Below are 9,603 nucleotides of genomic sequence, written 5' to 3'. Positions count from 1 at the left end.
GCAAGGGTTTCATCGTCCCTGGTCTTCAGCCAGCATTAATCACTGGGAGATTAATTGAGTGCACCTGTGCACCAGCCAGCATTAATTGAGTGCAGCTGTGCACCAGCCAGCATTAACCACGGGGAGAGTAATGGCCTGTATAGATTCCAAAAATTTTACGCAGTACTCGTCACATCGAATCTTGCGGCACATGTATGGAGTACTAAATATAGACGAAAAAAAACTAATTACACAGTTGGTCGAGAAATCGTGAGACAAAACTTTTGAACCTAATTAGTCCATAATTAGACACTAATTACCAAATACAAACGAAATGATACAGTGAGCCAAAATCCAAAAATTTTTGGATCTAAACGGGGCCTAATTGAGTGCAGCGGCGGGTAGAACGCCACCGCTTGCTTCGTGGAACGCCACTACTCGCAGGTGAGCGGGTCGTTGTACCCGCCGCTTCCTTGAAGGCCAGCAGCGAGGCCTCCTCGTCGTCGGCTTTTGCGGCGGTGGTGAGCGCCGAGATGGTGACCGAGGAGGACAGCAGCAGGAGTAGTAGCAAGCTCAGCGAGCACAGTGCCATGTCGGCTGCTTTGGTACGCAGTGACTGGTGAGTGTAAACAACTGTGGGCGCGTTCGCTGGTCTGGATGGTCCAGACCAGCCGGTTCACTCTCCTTACAAAACACTGTTTATCAACCAACCGATACAGTGTTTCTCTATCGTAAAATCAGTCAGTTTCATAAAATCGGTCAGTTTCAGCTAAGTTTTAGATCAGCGAACAGGGCCTGTCAGGTGGTTGATAAGTAGAATTGTAGTTGGTGGTGTTATTATACTGCCAATCCCGGCCGTAATAGTACAATGTTAGGCGTTACTATCAAAGTTACTACTCGGAAAAAGTCTACTTAACCCCCACCTTTCATACTTGGTCTACTTCACCCCCAACCATGAAACCGTCTGTTTTACCCTCTGAACTTTCTAAAACCGTCTATTTTACCCCCTGGGCGGTTTTCAGCGGTGGTTGCTACAGTAACAGCGGGTCTGCTACAGCAACGGTGGGTTTGCTACAGTGTCGGTGGTTTTGAATTTTCTTTTTTTTTATTTATTTTCGGTGAATTTTTTGAAAAATCATAGAAAAATCATAAAATGAAAAATCTAATTTTATTGGACTTCACATGAGTAGATCTACACAGTGAATATATAATACGGTATGCTTTAGTACAAATTTTTTTTTGTAGCTTTAGATTAATTGGAAAATCCAATTTTGTCTGTAATTAATTAGAATTTATCTATAACTAAGTTATACATAGTCCAATGAGTACGAAATTTTTACTATAGTTCAAGCATACAATAATTAGCGTACCATAAAAATTTCACCACAATTGGACCATAGAAGCTGCAGGTATGAATTATTCCAATTAATTACAGACAAAATTAGATTTTCCAATTAATCTAAGGCTACAGTAAAAATTTTGTACTAAAGCATACCATATTATATATTCACTATGTAGATCTACTCATGTAGAGTCCAACAAAATTATATTTTTTATTTTATGATTTTTCTATGATTTACTGTGATTTTTCAAAGATTCACCGAAAATAAAAAAAATTCAAACCCACCATTGCTGTAGCAAACCCGCTGTTACTGTAGCAAACCGCTGTCAAAAAACCGCCCGGGGGGTAAAATAGACGGTTTTGAAAAATTCAGGGGGTAAAACAGACGGTTTCATAGTTAGGGGTGAAGTAGACCATGTATGAAAGAGAAAGATTAAATAGACTTTTTCCTTACTACTCTGACGTGCATAAAGAAGGAAGACGTCATCAGTTGGGCTGGCATGCAGGATGTGAACGAACGGTCAAGGACGCGGCGATGAGCCAGTGGTTAATGCTGGCTGGTGCTCAGCTTCACTCAATTACTCTCCCTATATAGCTATACGTCATGTTCGTTTGAGCTGGTTTGGCTTATAAACCGTGACTAAAAATATTATTGGCTAGTTTGGTGTAAGAGAAAAATATTGTTTATTGGTTGATAAACCATGGCTTATAAGCAGATACGAGCATGCAAACAGGCTGATAGCAATGACTGATTGTAGTGTGAACTGTGAAGGCTGAAGACCAGGGACGACCGGGAAGACTTGACTCCGCTACTGAGAGAAAACCTACTTGCACCGAGCGCGCGCATGGTCTGCCGTCCGTGTCAAGGGGAGGAGAGGAGAGCGGTATGTGGTGTGTGGGCCTGCTACCGTTTGCACGTCTCATCACCTCCGTCGTAGCACATTATCTGACGGCTCCGAGGTTAGTGTCAAGTTCTATGGCGTCGAGCTCGGAGCCATGTATTCTGGCACCGAGGTCCCGGCCACGTCAACGCCACCTAGGATGCCCTGCTGTGCACAGCCAGGCACCTCGGAGCCAAGATCTGTGGCGTTGAGACGTATTACCTCGGCGACATGAGTCCTGGCGCGACCCCCAGGATCCAAAGATGAGTTTACGTCTTTCAGGGGAGCAAACGTAAATTTTCTTTAAAAAAAAGATCAAATTGTAAAAAAAATTAGGGGCAACGTGCGTGCTGTGTCCGTGACCGTGACCGTGAGTCAAATGTGTTAGCTTAGGGTCCCAAAGTAAATGTAAGATGGTCCATATGGGCCACTTCAGAAGTTTGGCCACATCAATTGAATTATTGACACAATTACTATAGGTATTTTTGCAGAACGTCAAAAACCTTTATCACCCGAGCAAACCATCCCCTCGGATAAAATGTTGCGTAAATCATGATTTACACAGCGGACAATGCCCGCCTTCGTTAACAAATTAAATAAAAAACAAAGAAAAACTAATGAGCCCATTGATGGGCCTGCTGAGCCCATCCACAAAGGCCAGCTGAGGTCATCGACACGTCGCCGCTCGTTGGATCTGCCCGCACACCGTCGTTCCTCACCAGATCCGTCGATGCGGCACCACACGCTCCTCACCTGGTCTGCCCATGAGCTACCGCTCCTCGCTAGACTATCCGTGCGCCGTTGCCACTGCTCATATCTGGATCACCGTCATTGAGCCCATCGTGGCCACCACTGTTGGTATATTTAACGCACACAGATAAATTCGTAATCGCACGGATACCACTGTAGCTTTTATCCAGAGGTATTCTAAGTATCGTATCCATAGAAAAACGTGTGAGGATAACTAAGGTTTTCTTGTTCTGACTTGGGTAAGCTTATGTGTTCTACTGTTCAACTAGGGACACTCCTAGGGAAACACACCAACAGAGGATGCTTTCCTTCGCAACCGTGTCCTACGTATGCCTACAGACGGGAGGTGGACTACTAAGGATCAACGAAGCTGTATACTACAGGCTATATAGAACTTATGCCACTCACGCGATCTACCATCTTCCGGAATGCAGGGTGCATCCACGATTAACCTAAGTCGAAGCACCACCCTTACACTTATGATTAATACTCTACTCTCCCTAGGAAGAGAATAAAGCACTTAAAAGAGAGTCGTGAACCTGAAGAACAATATAAACAAGATACTTACTTGAATCAGAAGTTGATTATCGGAGAAATCTCAGACGCAAGCTCAGGTAGAACTTGAATCCACCAAAGTACAAGCTGTAGAGAGAGCACCGACAGGCCGGCATCTACTCAAAACTCTTCCCTTACTCTCTATCTCACTATTTCTAATTATAAGACTAAATCCTAAATAGGACTAATCTTCTCTCGATGGCTGGCTTTGATCCTGACGAGGAGAATATGAATTAGGGTTTTAGGATGGCTCCAGAGAGGGTGATAGGGGCTGGTATATATAGGCCGGAGTGTCCAACGTGAGCCCTTGGATCAAACCGACTTAAAGGACGGTGTAGATGCAACTTAGGAGGCGGTGGAGAACCGACATAACAGCGAGAGGCTGACATTGGGGGCCCATAGGTCGGGCGGCCTCTAGGTGGGGCTGGCTGGCCCCACATGTTAGAGACACGGGTCCACCTCTGTGATTCACCTTCTGGAATCTTCTAGAGTCTTTCCATATCGATTTCGCGGTGAAATTCCGTAATTTTCTTTGACAAATAAGTCCCCCTTGACGGTTTTCTAGATAAACCCTGCTGAAAATACAGATTCACCAAAACTCGTGGAATTTATTAGTTTAAATCCCTATACCTATGTTTGATGATGGAATTAAATATAAATACAGGTTATGTTGATAGTTTATAATTGATGTTAGTGACCGTCAACAACCACCATTGATCTAACCGCTTGAGAGAAGACAGAGAGGGTGATAGAGATACCACTGCGATGCCCTGCTACCGCAAGCCCCGGCCGCCGCTAGATCCCTGAGTGTGCCACCCCAAAGGAACCCCGCATGGCCCTGTGCATGCGCTGCCACATAGGCTTGGCTCGCGCACCCTACCACCACCCTACGCACCATAGGTGATCGAGCCTCGTGCGCCCAACAAGGCCATGAGTGTGCGTTGCCACCTAGACAAGCTTCGTGAGTCGCCGCTAGGAGGGGCATCATGCCGCCGTCAAGAGATGAGAAAGAGCCGGGTGTGTAAGAGAGAACGAGGAGCTCCAAACCCTAACTCACTACATATACATAAACATAGGTAACAGGCATCTTGGACCTCGGACATGTTTCCTGAGACAGGCCTCTTTAGAGGTCCGCCTCTGAAAATATCTTCTATTTTCATAGGCGTACCTTTTAAGAGGCCCGTCTTCATAAAATTATTTCGAGAGACGGGTATCTTTTTGGCCAGTTCCATAAATGAAATAACTGCCTCCGAAAACCCTCAAGTATTTTAGGAGACAGTTACATTTTGTGACTACCTCCATTAATGAAATGGTCTGTCTCCTCAAATCAATTTTGTAGTAGTATGAGTTGAATTTATATTTAGTAAGCATGTGTATGCAAAGAAATACATAATTATTGTAACTAAGGTTGACGAATGAAGGCTCGTCCCATTAGTACAGAAAAGATTTTTAGAGGCAGTCAAAAATGATTTTCAGAGGTGGTTTAAAAAACCGTTACAATGCCACCGATAGTAAAATAAATGATTTTCAGAGATAGTTGACTTCCCTAAAAATATTTTTTAGATTTTTTTAAAAATCATTTAGAGTCTAATAAAAATAAGAAAAAAAATATTTAGTGTGGCTAGAGGCCTAGAGAGCCAACCAACCACTCATAGAATTTAATTTTTACCACCATCCGGTATAGTACAGCAGTAAGGATTTGAACTCGCAACCTCTTGCTCCGCGCGCTCCATCCCCTATCACTACACAACATAGTCACTTATGTTGAGATGTACAGTGCTATCCATTTGTATTAATACGTATGGATCTTATAATCAATATTTGGACTATTAAATGACCTTAAATGGGAAAATTTTCAACTACAAAGTTTTAGATCTCTTTGAGCACTACAACTTTCATATAGGACATTTCTCCATCCATGGTCATTTGAGTAATTCAAAAATTTTAAATGAAAAATCTGAGACTTAATTTACATATTTAGAACTCTAAATAACCTCAAACAAAAATTTTATCAACTACAAAGTTTTAAATCTCGTCGAGCCCTACAATTTTGATATAAATTTTATCTTCATACAACTTCATTTAAAAAGATATGAATTTATTTGTGTTGTAGCTATTTTTAAGGATGGTTGACTTAGTCAATCGGCTCTGAAAATCAGCAGTTTTAGAGGCGATTCTCTTAACGAAACCGCCCATAAAAATGGATACATTTTGAGGCAGATTTCTTAATAGAACCACCCCTGAAAATAGATTTTCAGCGACGGTCACGGAGCTACAGTGCTCCCCGGTGACGTTAGAGGCAACGTGCTAGTTTAACCGCCTCTAATAGAAAAGGAAAGTGTTGACGGTAGTTAACAACCATTATAAACTGTCAATATAACATGCATAAGGGAATAAATATAATCACCAATGAAGTCTAGGGGTTTAAACTAACAAATTCTACAAGTTTTGGTGAATCTATATTTTCTGCAGGGTTCATCGAGAAAACCGTCAAGGTGGATCAAGATGTCAGATTTAATTGTGCTTATCCGCAGCGAAATGGACACCAGAAGGTTCCAGAAGACTCCACACCTAAGTGGAGGGTGAGACGCACTAGGTGGGGCCCACCTACAGGCCGGCCGGCCCCTAGGGCCCACCTGTCAGCCCCTCATTGTTATGTCGGTTCTCCACTGCCTCCTAGGTTTTATCTACGCCATCCTTTAAGTCGGTTTGATCCAAGAGCTCACGTTGGACGCTCCGGCCTATATATACTAGTCCCTGCCACCGCCCTAAGGCATATTGCATAAGTCTTTTGAGAAGACAGAAACCCTAATCATCCTCAGAGCTCTACCATATTCTAGGGCATAGCTTGTTAGGCTAGGTCTAGAGGGAGGCAAGCAGGCTTCGCTTGGATTTCAGATCGTGTCAAGAGCATGGTTTGGTATAATCTTTGTACCCCCTCTCTTTTGTACCTCCATTATTTTTATATGCTAGTTATAATTGTTATGACAATATTAGTATTCATTTTATTCATGTTATTCGTTACAATGTTCAACGTCTACTTTGATTATATACTTAGTATAGCTAGTTTATCATTATGTTTATGCATAAGTTCGTATAGCGCTCACTCTAAAGTACACGGGGTGGGTGGTCGACATTGTGTAAGCGTGGTACTTATAGGTTGTTTACTTATGGATACACCCTATATTCTAGGTCATGTGGTAGATCACGGATGTGACACTCCCGTTGAGTCCTTTGTAGTTCACTCCCCGAATATAGGTGCAAGTAGGGTCCGATTACAAAGGAAGAACAAGCTCTATTCTTAATCTTCCTTAATAATATCCCTTATGTGTAGATATAAAAATAACCTTAGCCATGACTAATAGGTGTAATTGTACTAATTAATGTATGCTTTGACTTGTAATTAAAGAATGACTTAGGAATTGTTCCTCTAATATTCTACCTGACCATGCTAATACCGTAGAAAAGGGTACTCTGAGTGATTTATCATTATTGATGATCAATACTTATCATATTTATATATCTTATCCTATGACTTACCCCTATTATCAGTAGAATATTGGTTATGGTTTACTTCTCCATCAATAGTATAACCTATCAATACATGTCCATACTAGACCTTCCCTATGATAAAAATATAAATAACGATACCTAGAATACTCTCCGGTGAAGTGCTACAATGGTATAATTATCTGTGCGCTTGCAAATCCTTTTCATGCATATATTTATATATTCTTTTTAGTCACATAAATTAATAATGAACTACTTAGTATTATTCTAGTAGTAATGCTATGTAGTACCAACAACCATCTCTGGCATCATCACTAGGGATGACAACCTAGTAAAGTAATGTTAGGAGATATAGGTTTATAATAAGTGGCTACTAAACAAATGACAAGTTATTAAATACCAACAAACATTTCTGGCACCATTGCCGGGGAATGTAGATAGGCAAAGGAAGTATTGATAAACTTATACTTATTGATGTGATCGAGGAAAACCATTGACCTCTGCTCAAACAGGCTTACCCTTGTTTTGTCTACTTGTGTATCTTATACAGGGTAATGTATGACTGGTGTTGACCTTCCGACAAAGTACATTGAAGATCTAGAAGCTTTAATCAGGAGGACTAGAGCTAAACTCAAGAAAATTCTAGCTTTAGAGTCGGAAGACAACCATATAAGGCAAAGCTTAACACCTGAATTTGAAGCCATGGCTAACAGGACTCCCCGTGAATTCTCTGCTCCAACTACGGCCAACATCTGTACTGGACAAACAATCAATGTCAAAGATAATGGATTCAAGCTCAAGCCAGCCCTCATCAACATGGTGCAATCAAGCCAGGCCTCATCAACATGGTGCAATCAAGCCAGTTTTGTGGAAAGGCACACAAAGATGAGAATGCACATCTCCAACACTTCCTGGAGATCTATAGCACTTTCACCATCAAAGGAGTAACCCAAGATGCCATATTACTTCGCCTCTTCCCATTCTCACTCTTGGAGAAGGCAAAGCAATGGTTCTACGCTAACAAGGATAGAGATACTACATGGGATAACTACTCCACTGTGTTCCTAGAAAAGTTCTTTCCCACAGGCAAGACCAATGCTCTACGTGGGAGAATTTTAAGCTTTCAGCAACAACATGATGAATCTGTCCCTGAGGCATGGGAACGTTTTCAAGATTATATTGTGGAATGTGCTCATCATAGGATGGAGAGTTAGCTACTCATGTAGATTTTCTACCACGGGTGGACCAATAGTACCCGTGAAACTATGGATGCTGCTACTGGAGGTGCATTCCTATCACTCACCATACCAGCTGCAACAGCTCTTGTGGAGAAGATGGCCTCCAATGAAGCTTGGAATAAAGAACGTCTTTAGACCCACAAGAGAGGTGGAGGTATGCATTAACTCAAGCAGGTAGACATGTTGTCTACCAAGATGAACCTACTATGAAGAAGCTTGAAGATCAAGCCAATGAAAAGCAAGAAGTCATGCACATTCATGATTCTCGCATGACATGTGAAGAGTGTGGAAATACTAGGCATTTAGGGAACAGCTGTTCTGAAACCCCAAAGGATGTGAACTTTGTCAACAACAGCAACTACTTTCGTCATCAATAGAATCAAGGATGGAACCAGCAACAGAGACCGAACTACCAAGGTAACTATCAAGGTAATGATTTTAATAATTTCAATCAACCACCCTTAAGAGAATTAATTATTGGCCAATCCAAACTTATGGAGGGATTATCTAGAAAGGTAGCTACTAATGATAAAATTCTAGAGAACATAAATAATAGAATGGTTAGCTTTACTTCTGCCATTAAGAACCAGCATAGCTTTAATAAAATGGTAGAATCACAAATAACTCAGCTGGCAGCTGTTGTTCCTCCGTCCGACAAAGATAAGATTCTAGGGCAACTGAAAGATCTAGAAACTACAAATCTTGTCGATATTCACAATGTAGCATATTATACAACCATCGATGGGAAGCTAGATAGATTATACCTTGCTAGAAAAGAAGAGTGATCTAGGGAGATCTGTCATCCCCATCGCCATTGGACCTCACATTTTTCAAGAAGCTATCTGTGACTTCAGAGCAAGTGTCAACATCATGCCTAAGGTAATTTATATCAAATTAATGGAGATGTAAGGGCACCCATTATTTTGGGCCAACCATTCCTAAGCACCGCAAAAGCCATCATCTGCGCAGATAGTGCCAAGATCTGCTTTACAATCAAGGATAGAAAGGAGAAGTTTTCTTTCAAGAACCGTATCCTACAATCTCCTGGACATCTGCAGACGACATACCTACCCGAAGAGACAACAGTGACCAAGAAGAAGAACAATAGGAGAAGGAGAAAGAATAAGGTTAGGTAGACTCAAGAAGAATCAGTTAACATAATCAACACACTTTGATCAGAGTACGACCACCTCCTCGCTTCACCATTCCTTGCTAAGAAGGATGACCTAGGTGTACCCATGATCGAGTGTACCATTGGACAAAGAATTTTTCACAAGACCATCTGCGATACTGGGTTGGGTGTCAATATAATGTCCAAGGTAACATATGAATACTTATTCGGTGATGA

At 41.7% G+C, this 9,603-nt stretch overlaps 1 non-coding gene across 1 annotated transcript; it reads right to left on the bottom strand.

Annotated features, from left to right (window-relative positions):
- Positions 1-8,114: 8,114 nt before the first annotated feature.
- On the bottom strand, positions 8,115-8,221 carry LOC136502359 (small nucleolar RNA R71). The gene has a single exon (XR_010770519.1). It is a non-coding gene; the product is annotated as a small nucleolar RNA R71 (small nucleolar RNA).
- Positions 8,222-9,603: the final 1,382 nt, after the last annotated feature.

The sequence above is a fragment of the Miscanthus floridulus genome, chromosome 13 (assembly GCF_019320115.1).
Source record: "Miscanthus floridulus cultivar M001 chromosome 13, ASM1932011v1, whole genome shotgun sequence".
NCBI classification, from domain to species: domain Eukaryota; kingdom Viridiplantae; phylum Streptophyta; class Magnoliopsida; order Poales; family Poaceae; genus Miscanthus; species Miscanthus floridulus.
Note: the sequence above shows the minus strand (reverse complement) of the source record. Positions and strands in the feature narration are given on the sequence as shown.